This window comes from Panthera leo, chromosome C2 (genome assembly GCF_018350215.1).
Source record: "Panthera leo isolate Ple1 chromosome C2, P.leo_Ple1_pat1.1, whole genome shotgun sequence".
NCBI classification, from domain to species: domain Eukaryota; kingdom Metazoa; phylum Chordata; class Mammalia; order Carnivora; family Felidae; genus Panthera; species Panthera leo.
Genome location: NC_056687.1, coordinates 62,805,497 through 62,820,296, shown reverse-complemented (window position 1 = coordinate 62,820,296; position 14,800 = coordinate 62,805,497). Strand labels below are relative to the sequence as shown.

At 38.0% G+C, this 14,800-nt stretch overlaps 1 long non-coding RNA gene across 1 annotated transcript; it reads left to right on the top strand.

The window, feature by feature from the left end:
- The first annotated feature begins 8,765 nt into the window (after positions 1-8,765).
- Positions 8,766-14,593, top strand: LOC122229875. Its single transcript, XR_006207166.1, has 3 exons — positions 8,766-8,803; positions 13,343-13,382; positions 14,505-14,593. It is a non-coding gene; the product is annotated as an uncharacterized LOC122229875 (long non-coding RNA).
- The last annotated feature ends 207 nt before the right edge of the window (positions 14,594-14,800 follow it).

Below are 14,800 nucleotides of genomic sequence, written 5' to 3'. Positions count from 1 at the left end.
GATAGGGGACAGTTGGTATAAGTCCCAGTGTGAGTCCAAAAGCCCAAGGGCCAGGAACACCAATGTCCAATGGCAGAAGAAGATGTATATTTCAGCTCAAGCAGAGAGAGATAATTCACTCTTCTTCTACCTTTTTGTTCTATTCAGGCCCTCGAGGGGTTGGATGATGCTCACCTGCATTGATGATGGCAATCTTCTTTACTCGGACTACTGATTCCAATGCCAGTGTCTTCTGGAGACATACTCGTGCACACACAACACCCAGAAACAATGTTTACCAGACATAATGTTTACAGACACCGTATCTCCCTTGTACTATTGTAATAACATAACTCTTGATATTCTCTTTGCCACTGTCTATAGTCTTTTCTCCACATAGTAAAACAGAGTGATATTTTAAAAATGTAAGTCATCCCATATGTCTTCTCAGCTCAAAACCACTGCTTGCCATCTTGCTCAGAGAAGAAATTAAAATCCTTAACACACCCTAGTATCTGATTCCATTTCTATAATTGACTTTGTCTCCTGCACTTCTGCTTATATCACTGCTCCAGTTATTAAGACTTTTGTACTATTTCTCAAACATACCAAACCTATTCCTGTCTCATGACCCTGGTACATGCCCTCTTATTATTCCTCCTGCATGACGCAGGCTACCTCTGTACTGCCTCATCACTCTCTGCCTCACTTCATTCATATATCTGTTCTTATGTGGAAACTCGAAAGAGTCATTCTTCCTTCTATTCCTATCCTGCATTATTTCCATTATAGCACTTATCAACTTTGAGTATTTCTGTCTCTCTCTCTCTCTCTCTTTACCTATATCCATATCTATATCATCTATATATAATTTGTTTATTTCTAATACAAATCCTTAGTCAAGGCACTATTGACATATTGGCCTGAATAATTCTCATGGTGGCTATTTATTTATGCATTATAGGTGTTTAGCAGTATCCCTGAGTATATTCACTGGATGCTAGTAGCACCAGTTGTGAGAACCAGAAATGTCTCCAGTCATTGCCAAATATCCTTTGGGGTATAAAGTCACCCCAGCTGATTACCACTATTCACACCCAAGTGCGTATAAGCTTCAAGAAAGCAAAGACTTGGTATCTGTATTATTAATTGCTATATGACCAAGATATAACAAGTGCTCAAAAATATTAAGTGAATGAAAATATGGATTCCATGAGTTATCTCAGTATTCTTTCCATTAATATAAGCCAACAAATGACTTTTTGCTTAACTTTGTTCAAAATGATTTTTGTCTTATGCAACTGAAAGATTTGTCAGAATATTTAGAAAATATAGAAAGAAAACACATGACAGTGTAGGGGAGTAAATTTTCAAGATGACAAAGATCAATTGTTTAAAATAGCCAGATTTGTTGGGGCACCTGGGTGGTTCAGTCTGTTAAATATCTGACTCTGTCTCTACTCAGCTCATGATGTCATGGTTCTTGAGTTCAAGCCCCATGTTGGCTATGCATTGATATGGTGGTACCTGCTTGGGATTTTCTCTCTCCACCTTTCTGTCTATCCCTCCCCCACTCACACACTGTCTCCCAAAGTAAATAAATTAGAAAAAATAGACAGATTTGTATGTTAATGCACTGGGATTAACATGGTCTTGGGAAATAAGCTTCAAAAGAACAAATTATCTATAGTTAAAATAGTTGGTTCTCCAATGTATATTGTGCTGTAACTCAGAAATGTGACTCATTACACTTCTCTTAGTAAATTTCTTTTGGTAACCTAACAATCAGATGCTTCTCTGGGCATTATCATGTTGTAAAAAAGTCCATCTTTCATTCATTCTCTAATCCTATGTTAACTACTTATAGTACAGTTCTGCTAAAGTATCCTTGATCACTGAGTAATATTCAATTGTGTGTGTGTGTGTGTGTGTGTGTGTGTGTGTTTGTACAAACATACACTTATCTTTGTCCATCTTCTTTATCCATTCAACAGTCAATGAACATTTGGGTTCTTTCCATAATTTGGCTACTGTTGATAGTAGTATTACCCAGTGAAAAAATGAAATCTTGCCATTTGCAACAACGTGGATGGAACTAGAATATATTACTCTAAGTGAAATAAGTCAGTCAGAGAAAGACAAATTTCATATGATTTTCAAAACTGATGAACAGATGAAGCATCAAAACAGATGAACGTAGGCAAAGGGAAGGAAAAATAAGATAAAAACAGAGAGGAAGGCAAACCATAAAAGACTCTTAAATACAGAGAACAAACTGCGGGTTGCTGGAGCAGGGTTGGGTGAGGGGATGGGCTAAATGGGTGATGGGCATTAAGGAGGGCACTTGTTGGGATGAGCACTGGGTATTATATGTAAGTGATAATCACTAAATTCTACTCCTGAAACCATTATTACACTGTATGTTAACTAACTTAGATTTAAATTAAAAAAAATTTTTTTACGTATCCTTGGAATACATACGTGACTAAGTCAGCAGCTTGGCTTTTGATTGTTCATAGTTTACTGATGGAGATACACGTGTAAACAAATAGTTAAAATCAACTGTTGGAGATGTTTCACTGAAGATGTGTGTTTATATCTGTATATCTGTATCTACATTTATATTCCTATGTCTAAATGCAAGTTCAGAGGACAACGCTGTTAACTGTAGCTGGGAAGATGGGCAGTCATGTTCAGAGAGGAGGAATTTGCCCTGGGGTTTTGCACAATGAATAGGTAATTGATGAAAAGATGTTCACCTGGCAAATAAAGGAAGTAGACTATTCCTGACAGAACAGCATGTAAAAAGGATTGCAGGTGTGATAGAATTTGATATGTAAAGAGAATCCTGAGTGATTATGTGTAGCAGGAGTTATAATGTGTAAGGGGGAGGCCTGAGAAAAGAAAAAGGTTAGATGAAGTAGGGCAATTCATAAAGGGCCTTATAAGTATCATTAACGTGTAAGGACTTGATCCTAGAGATGAGTTGTATCCATTCCACATTTGTGAGGAAGGGAGTCATATGTTAAGACATGTATTTCTGGAAGACCAATCTTCATCTCTGTGGTTAGTATGTGGTGGGAGAATACACAACAGGAAGGATGTCCAATTAAAATCTTCCATGATCTTCCAAGGAAGGAAAATAAAGAGTCAAACTAAACCAGGAGCAATCAGGATTGAGAGATGAGGGTGGATTTGAGTAATTTTTATACGTGTGAATTTCCTCAGTCTAGGTGATTGACTGAGATATGAAAGAGAAGAGAAAGTAAAAGCTGTCCCTGAGGATCCTATCTTGGGCAATTTGAGACTGAAGTTATTGTGGCAGTGATCACATGGAGAAAAAGAAAGACAACATGCCCATAATCTCTTTGTGATCAGAGCTATGCTTGGTGTTCCTAGTTGCTATGAATGCTGATCACTGTTATTCAAATGGGAAATTCAGATGGAGCAGGAAATAATATTAAACATCTGGGGTGTCTCTGTACCAGTGTCATATTTTAAAAAGACAGTTTGGCTTTGAAAACTTGATGCGGAAATCACAAGTCAGACTCAAAACATCAACTGTCTTTCACTGAATTCTTTTAAAGAAATGACTCTCAGCTTTCCATCTTTATGAACTCCTTCATGGACAGTCACGGCAACTTATTTTCCTGTCTTCAGCCTCTCTCTTTGAGTTCACCACTTTTATGTGTGTCTCACTCCAACTACATTATACATGTGACTTGGCAAGTCCTAGGTATGTGCCTGTTAGTGAGTTAACACTGCCACCTAGCATCTGAAAGGGATCTTTGTCTTCTAACCAGAGAATCCCAGTCTCTCCTCCAGGTATCATTGCCAGAACTCCTACCTTGAAAAGAGCTTGTTTACGATTAATTAGCATTGCAGGTGAAGAGCTTCTAGTTTTTACATCAACATTTCAGCATGCTGTGCTAAGTGTCTGGAGTGTCCGTCTCTTAGAGTGCCAGAGAGAAGTCAGGACAGCTGTGTGTTGTATGTATGCTGTGCATATGCATGTATGTTCCACGTCAGGATGGAGAGAGGAAGTCTGCAGAGGGAAGAAAAAAGTACAGCTGGACATGTGCAGGAGGCAACACCAAAGAATTGGAATAGGTGTCAGGAATGAGAGTATAAGGACAGAGAGGGTGTAGGAAAATGGATGAAAGGGGCAGGAGGAGAAATGGTTTAGGCAGGAAGAGGAAAGGAAATGTAAATATTTTGAGTCCTAGAAGAAGGAAGAACATTTTCCAGATCTTTCCATTTTCTCTCTTCTCCCTTTTCCTCCTCTTCCTCCTCCTCCTCCTCCTCCTCCTCCTCCTCCTCCTCCTCCTCCTTCTCTTCCCTTTTTCTCATCATTCTTTTTTTGGCTGAATGCAAAGGACTCACTGCAGACTTGCTGCTCATACTACCTAGAACCGCCGTTTCTTGGTTAAGACCTGACTTTTTTTTCCTGATATGTATTTCTTGGATTTGAATATAGTGTTTTGTGTCCTTAATTTGTCCATTAATTTGTGTCATTAATTTATATGTGTGTAATGCTTGCATGGAAGATAATTGTCTAGGTCAGTAATTATTAAACTTGTCTAAAGGTACCTGGGGGTTCTGAACTCCAAGCAGAAAGCAACTGTTGTTAGGATTTTACAGAGATCACAGGAATGTACCCCTTGTGTATATAGGTGTCTTGCAAAGACTTTTCAGAAAACAGATCTTTCACTTACTTTGAGCTGGGTTTAAGAACATTATTTCTCCCTGCTGCCCTCTGCCGTGACAGTTTGATGTTCAATGTCTTTAAAGGTTTGCTTTAGGAAAATGTGTATAACTCTGAAAGAAATTGCCCTGGTCCTGATTCCTATGGTGTTTTCTTACCAGTAACAAACCCGCACCAAACTCCCAATTTGTCACTGTCTGACTTCCTTTCTGGGTGGCAGCCTTATTTGTTTTCTTGGTTTTCTCCTTTCTACACTTTCTCTAGGATAAACAACCTATTACTTCAGTCACCTAACATTCATATTTCCTGTTTCTCATAATGTACATATTTGTAGTGTATGTCTATGTGTGTCTTGGGCAACCATGATGGAAGAACTGATTTTATTCCATAGACCTGGCAACTTCCCATAGTAAGGGACCAGTCAGGGACAGAATTCAGCTAAGTCTATTTACCTTGCTGTTACTATCCCCTATACTGATTGTTTCTTCCATTTCTCCTGTGACTGTCCTTGGGTCTTTCAACCTGTCCCCATGGCATCCTGTGATTTCAGTTTCCCACCAAACTAGCCCAGCACTTGACTTTCTTAATGCTTGAGAAAGCCATTAACAAAATCAAATGCAGGACATTCCTTTTCATCAAGCCATTCCATACTATTCCACATACCATTTTCTTTCTTAGATAGTCTCCTATATGTGTGGTACTTTTTTTTTTTTAAATAGCATTCAATCAGACTTGTGTTCTTGGGCAAGCATCAATACCACTATCACCTTATGGTCATGGTATACTCAAAAATAAAGCTATGTGTGCCATGCTTTATTGCCCTACAGTGTTACCTTAATCTTACTTCATGAGCAGCAAGCCTTTTCCCAATACTGGCCTTCCCTCCTTCATCCCTGTAATCTCCATATGAAAATTTCACATGACCCCAAGTTCCTATAACCAGTGCTACAGCAAAACCAGCGGGCAGCAGAGTTGTATTGGGCAGTGTAGCAATAAGAATTAAAATCATTCATCTTCTTTCTTTCCATTGTCAGCCAGAGGAAAGCTGGGAGAGGGACAGGGAGGGTGCAGTGGGGAGGTTATGAATTGCAGCATTTCCAAGGCAACCACAGAGAAAAGGTAGAAGGTTGAGAAGTTAGGAAGGTAGTGACACAGGTTAAGATATGGGTCAGGGGTCTCTACCTTTTATGCATGACAATTGTGCACTTTAGTAATTTATGCTTCATTCAGATAAATGTATTCCAGGCTTTCAGTTTGGTATTATACTGACATAGTTTGCTTTATGATAGTGCTACATAGATTTAACCCTTTATGATACCACTTGGACTCCTCTGTTTTGATTGAATCTGGTGACATATTGGTTAATTTAAGAAATATCTTTTTTTAATGGTTTGGGGAAATCCATTAATTTAAATTACAGTTTCACATTTTCAAATAGGTTTTTAGTGCTGTGGATTGAGGGGGGAGGTGTGACAACAACGAGGCCTCTCTCTTTTCTTCCCCCCACCCCCTAATAATACTCTGAGAATTCTAAACACCGCATGGCCTCAGTGCCTACGAATCACCCAGACAATCAAATGTTTATAGTTGAACTCTACTCAGTCAAGTGTGTCTGTTATGAAAAAAAAAATGGCTCGTTGGAGCTGGAAATTTATAACAGACACCCACAGGAAGGCATACCACTGCAAATCACATGAGGGCATACAGCTCTTCATACTGAATTCCTGCAACAAGCCATTTAGAATGATCAGGACCTGAAGACAATACAGAATTCACAGAGAAGGTCCTTCAAAGATTATTTTGTACGTGATACTAAAGCCAAGGGTTCATTTTTCTCCTTAACTTCATCCAGACATCAGGATCTATCCTGAAGCATGAAAATGGAGAAGATTTGCAGTGTTTATTGTATAATGTCTTTTTTTTTTCTTTTTTGTTATATACCCTTAAAAAGGAAAGTTGTAAGCATAAAACACAAAATTAGGTATAATTTAAACATCAGGGGTTAATAGTGGGTTTCTTCTTTGTTTAGGCTTTTTAATGCTCCTGAGATTCCTTTTCTTAATCTATGAAATGGAATGAGGATGCTTTCAATTCTTTAGTTACAAATGAAATTATAGATAGTTATGCTCTTTTCTGTGGTTCAGTTATGTTTCTCACATCACCCTTATCCTCTATAGCATGTGCACATATAGCACTTTTTAAATGCAGATGGCAGAGTCTCTAGAGCTATAGAATGAAGGTAGTATTTATCTCAGAATTTCTATAGCTCTGATTACCTAAATATACTAATAGAAAAATTATGCTAAGAAAAAACAGTAACTAAGCAAGATGTTCTCCTAGTCATAGAGAATATTGAAACTTCAGAAAATGTATCAACCAACCTACAATTACTTGGAGAAAGGCAAAAGGAAACTGGGTGTAAACAATGATATTTACATATTTCAGTCTTTTGCCATGACATTTGCAAATGGTGAATTTCTGAAAACAGGAAGATGTACCAGTTTCAATTAATAAACATGGGGCTCCTGGGTGGCTCAGTTGGTTAAGCATCTGACTTTTGATTTCAGATCAGGTCATGATCTCACAGTTAGTGAGTTTGACCCCACATCAGGCTAGATGCTGACAGTATAGAGCCTGCTTGGGATTCTCTCCTTCCCTCTTTCTCTGCCCCACCCCCATGCTGTCCTCTCTCTCAAAATAAATAAATAAATAAATTTTTAAACCATCTCAGATACATGTTTTCCCTGTTTTAGGGCTGGTGTAGGATTGGAAGATATTATCCATGGGTCTCTCACAGTTTTGCAAGTCTTGTGGGCAGAGATACTTTTGTTCCACAGATAAAGATAGTATCTTGCTTCAGAGTAAGACTCAGGTTTGTTTAGTGTCCATTATAATAAAGATCATATTTCTCTCCAGGGCAAAGGTCAGGCAGGCTTACTGATTTGAGTTTACTGAGCTTTAAATTATGCTTCTAAAGTATGACCTACAGTGTATTCAAGTGTAACCTGAACCCCTTTTTGACCCTGCTGGAAGAGGGGCTTAGGGAAATGCAGGAATGCTGACACTCTGGTTAATGCTATTATTGCCATTAATAAAGTCCTTCCTCTCTTGCCCAGTGGTCCCATATCTTCTGCCAACATTTATGAAACTGAGGCAGGCTAACTTGTTAGCTGACAAGGAGAGTGAAAACTCAGACCCTTCACAGTTCTTGATAAGCAGTAGCGTGTACTTTTCCCTAGTCTCTGTAGCTGCTAACCTCACCATTATGTTCTGTTGAGCTCTATGTAGTGCTGGCTAAGAGCTCACACTTTGACAGCTTACTGGCTAGACTGGACCTGCAGAGGTACCTGCTTGGAGAGACCAGGTGACACAGTTCAGAATGCAGGAAAGTTAATGCTCCTTAAGGTAGACTTTGATGGAAAGGAGAGAGGAGATGATGGGGGGGAGGGTGCAGAGGGAGCCTACAGATAAATTTATATCCCTATCTCCTCTTACAAAGACTCTCCTGAGATAATATTCTTCTCTTATCACCTTTACAAAGGCAGTTCATATGGCCAGCTCACTAATGTCCCTCTTTATATCTGTCCTTCTTATTACCTTCCCTTGCTCCCTTCCCCCTCATTTCTGCTTCCCTGGGATTAGATTCTTTAATGAATAGTAATATATAAGTTTTTGCCACAGGTTTTGTTTTCTAGAGGACCCTGGTTAAAAGAGAGATTTAGGATTCTTGTACTTCAATACCAAAATTTTTGCATTAAAGTAGCAATGAAACAAAATTGTACTAACAGAAGGCAAATATGTGTGCAAATTGGTAGGCTGTCCATGTGAGCTCTTTAAACATGAGAAATCTGGTGAAGGTCAGTCTACAAGGTGGCCTGCCCTCAGGCGCAGCACAAGGACCAACCTTCTTAAAGACTACAGTGTTAATCTTCCTATGATTAAAAACATTACCAAATAATAATCATTCTCTGCAGCTTTAGAAATCAAGACATGATGTGCTTCATTATTATTAAGATCATTATCATTGTTTTTTTTATAATGACTGTGACCCATAAGATAATATGAGCTTCTGACTTATTTAGGGGGAAATCTTTGATTCTGGATTCCAAGATGACCCAGGTATGAATTTTGGACTGTATTCATATTGCCTTTGACACAGATGAGATTTGAAAATTGATGCCCAAGATGTAGATCATCAGAAGAGAGAAGAACCTATATAGATCAGGGGTTAAAATATGGACTTGATGTTTGATAGGCTTGAGTTAAAATGGTACTTTTAACACTTCCTACTTATTGATATTTATCAAACACTTTCATGTGCTGTTACGTGTTTGATTATACCCCCCCCCAATTTCATACATTGAAGTTCTAATTCCTATTACCCCAGAATGTGACCTTATTTGGAAATAGGATCATTGCAGATGTAATTAGTTAAATTAAGATGAGGTCATTAGGGTGGGCCCCAATCCAGTTTGACTGGTATCCTTATGAAAAGAAAACACTGGAACATAGGTATGTACAGGTGGGAAATACCATTTGAAGATGAAGGCAGGGTTCATGGTGATGCTTCTACAAGTCAAGGAATGCCAAATTGTAAGAAAACTACCAGAAGCTAGGGGAGAGGCATGGAAAAGATTCTTCCTTACAGTTCTCAGAAGGAACGAGCCCTGCCAATATCTTGATCTCAGACTTTTAGCCTCCAGAGCTGTGAGACAACAGATGTCTGATGGTTAAGCCACTCATTTTGTAGTACTTTGTTATTGCATCCCTTACAAACTCATACATGGGCTTTCCACCATGCTAAAAGCTAGACATATAGAAGTTAATACAATATAGACATAGTACCTGCTCTCATGGAACTTACAAACTAATATGAAATAATACACAGATAAACATACAAATATAATATAAGTATAAATTGTTATGTATCAGAAAAAAAATAAAAAAGATACTCGGGGGAAATTGGTGATAAGGATACCAGTGGTTAACTTAGATGTGAAAGTCAGGAATGGTTTTTCTCAGGATGTAACCTCTAAGTTGAGACCTTCCATTTAAAGAGTTTCAGGATTGGGGTACCTGGGTGACTCAGTTGGTTGAGTGTCCAACTCTTGATTTTGGCTCAGGTCATGATCTCACGGTTCATGAATTTGAGCCCTGCATCTGAATCTGCACCGACAGGACACAGCTTACTTGGGATTCTCTCTCTCACTCCCTCTCTCTCTGTCCCTCCCATGCTCACTCACTGTCTGTCTCTCTAAAGAAATAAACTTAGAAAAACTTTTTCAAGAGTTTCAGGACTGAGAGGTTGAAGTGAAAGAGATAACCATATGTGAAAGCCCAGAAACCAGTGAGAGCTCAGAATACACTGGAAACTAAAAAAGCACAATATTTCTATTCTCTATCCTACTGTGTCAGAGAGGAAGGGCAAAAAATAAATTAGAAGTATACCAAGGTCGCATGATGTAGGTTATATAGTTGTAAACCATTTGAGGACTTTAAACAAGGACGTGACAGAATCCATTGTACTTATAAAGCTTTTGCACAAAGGACAGATGGGGAAGACAAGAAGGGATGTGACTAGGTCAGTTCAAGATCCATCCCAGCAGTCTAAATGAGAAATCAGGATGGCATTCACTAAGGTGAAGGCATGGGAGATGGAGTAAAGTGGACAGTTGGCCGATATTTAAAAAAAAAAATTAACATTTATTTATTAGAGAGAGAGAGAGACAGAGAGACAGAGCGCAAGCGGGGGAGGGGCAGAGAAAGAGGGAGACACAGAAACTGAAGCAGGATCCAGGCTCTGAGCTGTCAGCACAGAGCCAGAAGTGGTACTCGAACTCACAGACTATGAGATCATGACCTGAGTTGAAGTCCAAAGCTTAACTGCCTGAGGCACCCAGGCTCCCCTACAGTTGGCAGATATTTAATTTGAAAGAAGAACCAATAGAACTTGGTAATTATTTGCATTAGGGTACTTCAGGAGAAGGAAAAATCAAGATGACTTCTAGGTGGTTGGTTTGAGCAGATGGTTGGACAAATGGCGATGTCATTTGCCAAGAGAGAAAATGGAGGAAGAACGAGTTTGTATTCTTGTGTATGAAAGAAGTTGAGGTAAGAGGAGAACAATCAGGAGGTTAGTATTATAAAGTTGAGGTGTCTTGAGACAAGTAGAAATGCCAAGTAGGCAGATGGTATGTAAGTTTTGTCTTTAACATAAAGATCTGGGCTAGAGATAATAATTTGTTTTTTATCTGCACATAAATGGTTCTTAATATATGGAAATGGCTAGGAAGAAGTGTAGAGGCAGAAGAGAGAATGTACACTTAGGCCTTGAGATAGATGTTAGGCAAATTATTTAACCCCTTTGAAACTTAATTCTGTTACCTTTAAATGGGAATAACATTACATGCTCTTTTAAGATATGTGTGGGTTAAATGAAATCATATCTATCTGAAAATGCAATGCAAATCATAAGAACTGAATGCATGGAGATTATTATTGTAATCATGATACTATCTCTGTTTGGTACTAAAAAGATAGAAAAGATGAAAGTAGGAGACTGAAAAACATTAAAAAAATGTTTCTTGGAAAGCTTCAATAAGTAAATTAATCCTTTTAACATTAAAATGCATATCAGAAGCAAGTGAGGATTTGCCCTGAGTTGTGACTACTGTATTTGGCTCTAAGGTCATTCCAGAGAATTATGTTGTCACAATGGCGGAAATCAAACAGGTACAAAGGAGAGAATTTGAGTAGGTTCTTAGGGCAGAAGGCAGTACAAGTAAAAACTTTTCCAAGTGAGATGCATGTGTGTATTGTCAAAGGTTAAAAAAAAAAAAGTAATTTAAAGAGGAAATTGAAAATGTTAAATGATGTACTTGAAGTCTGATTTAATTAATGTGAAAGATACTATTGACATAAGAGCCAGAGACCCTCCCCCTGGGACTGAACTTGGACTCCTATCTTGAGAGGCAATTGATCTTCCATACTGATAGTTATGATGGCTACACTGAGAAGAGATGGCCATTTGAGAATGGGTAGCTGGCTTCTATGTGAGTGTGAAAGGACAAGAGCTGTAAGGATGGTAGAAAGAAAAGAATAAGGGTGACTAACCATGAAGTAGGTGGTAAGGAAGGAATACTTTGTGCCTAGGAAGGACCTGAAGGCCTGAAGTGCAATGGATGAGACCAACAATTGAAAAAAAGTTCAGTTAGTGAGAGGAGAGGCAAGAAAGGAAGGAAACAGATGTAAACACCTTGGTGAGTGAGGTCAGCAGAAATAAGTGAAAGCTTGAGCAGTCATGAGATGACATTGCTACTTAGATCAATCACATTGGTACTGAAACTGGAAGTATAGTGGTAGGGACAGATGACTTTGTAGTTATTCAATTGAAAGTAGTCCAAATGAAAGATATACTTAACTAAGATAATGCATGGGGGAGCTTAAAGCATGGGTTTAGGGCAGGTAGAAGTCAACTGCTCAGTGTAAGTGCAAGTGCACACTGAATTAGAAGGGGGTAATAAGATCCCTTGTTCATATGAAATTCAAATTACGTGACATTGAAGGAAATTTTTGGCTGTTTTTTAATGATTTACATGGCACAAGAAGAAGCAAATTGACCCTATTCAAAGACTATATCCTCTTTTTATTTTGTATTCCCCATCTCCTGTTAATGTTAGGTACACGGCAAATGATGATTCTTATATGAACGAATGAATACGTTCATGCCCTATCTGTGGATAAACTCAAGCACAGACTAGCCAATCACTGGTCACATACTGTGGAAGGAATTTAAATATCAGATGAAAGACAGAACAGTGGGCCTCTTAATCCATCGAACAGTAGGCTAAAATTCTGAGATACTCTGAATCTAAGAATTAGTAGATCAAGGCCAACCTTAGAGTGTATTTTATCTGTCATAAAGACCCCAGATATTAAAAACCATGTCCAGACCCAAATGCATGTGTCCTCTAAAACTTACCTAGCAAAGCAAGTTTCTCATCTTAAACTAAAGCCTATACTTAAGAAAGTTTTGCTTTCTTAGGGAATATCTTTTTCTTTAACTTAAAAAGAATGTTTTATTTAGAGCTTTCTATGAGAGAACACTTTTTTTAGAAAGGGGTGTTAAAAAATAATCTAAAATTCTATTTACATTTGAGGTATTTTCTTGAAACATGCTTTAAAGCATACATATCTCTTTTGAAAAGAACAGGAAACTCAGGTATAAAAACACTAATAAAACTCTTCTCTGCTTGAAGAACATTCCCTACATAATATACTTTTTTCAAGAGACCATAGCAATACTGAGTATTCATGGTACTGTTTCAGACGCAGGAAGTCAGTGATATTTTCCTGGTGAAATGTTACATTTGCCACATCAGTCTGTTTTATAGAAAACAATTATATTATTTAAGTTTTAAATGAAATGAGCTAGAATTTTATATTCTTCTACAGCAGTGCTTTCTCTGCCATCTCCTTCTTTCCATGGTCTCCTAGCTGTAAGACAAATGTTTTATTAATACAATAAAATGGTATTGAAATTAAAATAGCAGTAACTAATATTTGTATTATACTTTGTAGCTATCAAGTTATACTATCACATCTCACTTAGTATCTATCTTGTGAGACAGTATTATGATTTTCATTTTTATTTTACAGTATGGAGGCTCAGAAAATGTAGAGTTGCCAGAGGTATAGAGTAAGTAAGGAAATTGGGACTATAAACTTTTCTGGCTACAGTTGTTTTTGTTTTTTTGTTTGTTTTTTTGCTTGTTTTTGTTTTTTCCCTGTAGCCATTCATAATTATATCTCTCAATTGGATACCTTTGGTCCTTTCTTTAGACTTCAAAGGCAGAAAACAATTTCTCCTTATCTGAGCTATAAGTGTCACCAAAAGAAAAAGTTAGCAAATAAGTTCTTGAATCTCTGGTAATACAGTATCCTTCTGTTTTGGAGATATTTGAGGGTATACAGAAGGCTAGACAGATTTTTTTTTATTCCTTCTTAACCTTTAAGCTTTGGTAAGAGATCACCACGAGGCGTCAAACATATTTATTTGTGAGTCTTATAGTGTCTTCTGTTTCCAGGAAGCAGAACTTGGCAATTCTGTCCTTTCTGGAGTACTGTGAATAGTGAACTGAGTACAAGCTTAGGAAACAGATAAAACTGAGTTCACATCCCATTCTCTCCATTTACTAGCTATATGGCCTTGGAAAAACTCTGTCCTTGAATCTCAACTACTTATTTGTGTAATGGACAGTGGAATTTCCTTGAATTGGAGATTTCCTTCCTTTTGGAGTACAGGTGGTCTGTGTAAATAGACCATCATAGGGACTTCTTAGAATGTTCTTCAGAATATAGTGATTACTGGTATTTCTGCTACAGCTCTTGGAAATCACCCTCTTGCTATTACTGGCTTTTTAAAAGTCGGCCCTAAAAATGGGTGGATATTAGCATTAGGGATAGCATTCCATAGGCTCCAAGAGGGTTCCCTTCATTTTCCTAGTTGTCTACCCAATGTCTGTTCCCCGCCCCCCTCCAAAGTAACAGTGGGAGATTAAGGGCCACTATCCTCTTTTGTAATCCTTACATGTATTGGTATAAGTGCTTTTATGTGATCTGATAATTCCTTATTACTGTAAGATCATCCCCCAGAAATTTCAGGACCATCAGTAGCCTCACAGGGTGCAGTAAATGCCTTTGTTCATGTTTGATGACTCCAGTGATCAGAAAATTTTTCTGATGTGCTGAAATCAAATGAATACAACCTGGAACTACCTGAACCAAAAAGTAAATAACTCTTTGTGTGTGTTGTTTGCAGCACCACAGCATCACAAAGCAGAAAGAAAAGAAATGAGGCTTGCGATGATTTGTATTGTTGCTGGGTCTTTTCCATTCACAAGATACCTGTGATCATCAGCTGTGCCTGAGAGACACCGGTGGTCCTCAGTGCACAGGGTACAGGCACCACACTGCATAATAAAAAGAGGATCCTAGCAAAGGCATCAAAGCATATGTGTTTTCAGTTTATTTTAAAAAATGTTTCTACTATAGTTTTTTGTAACGATGAAAGCCAATAGATTGGCCCTTTAAAAATACATATATTAATGGAACTAA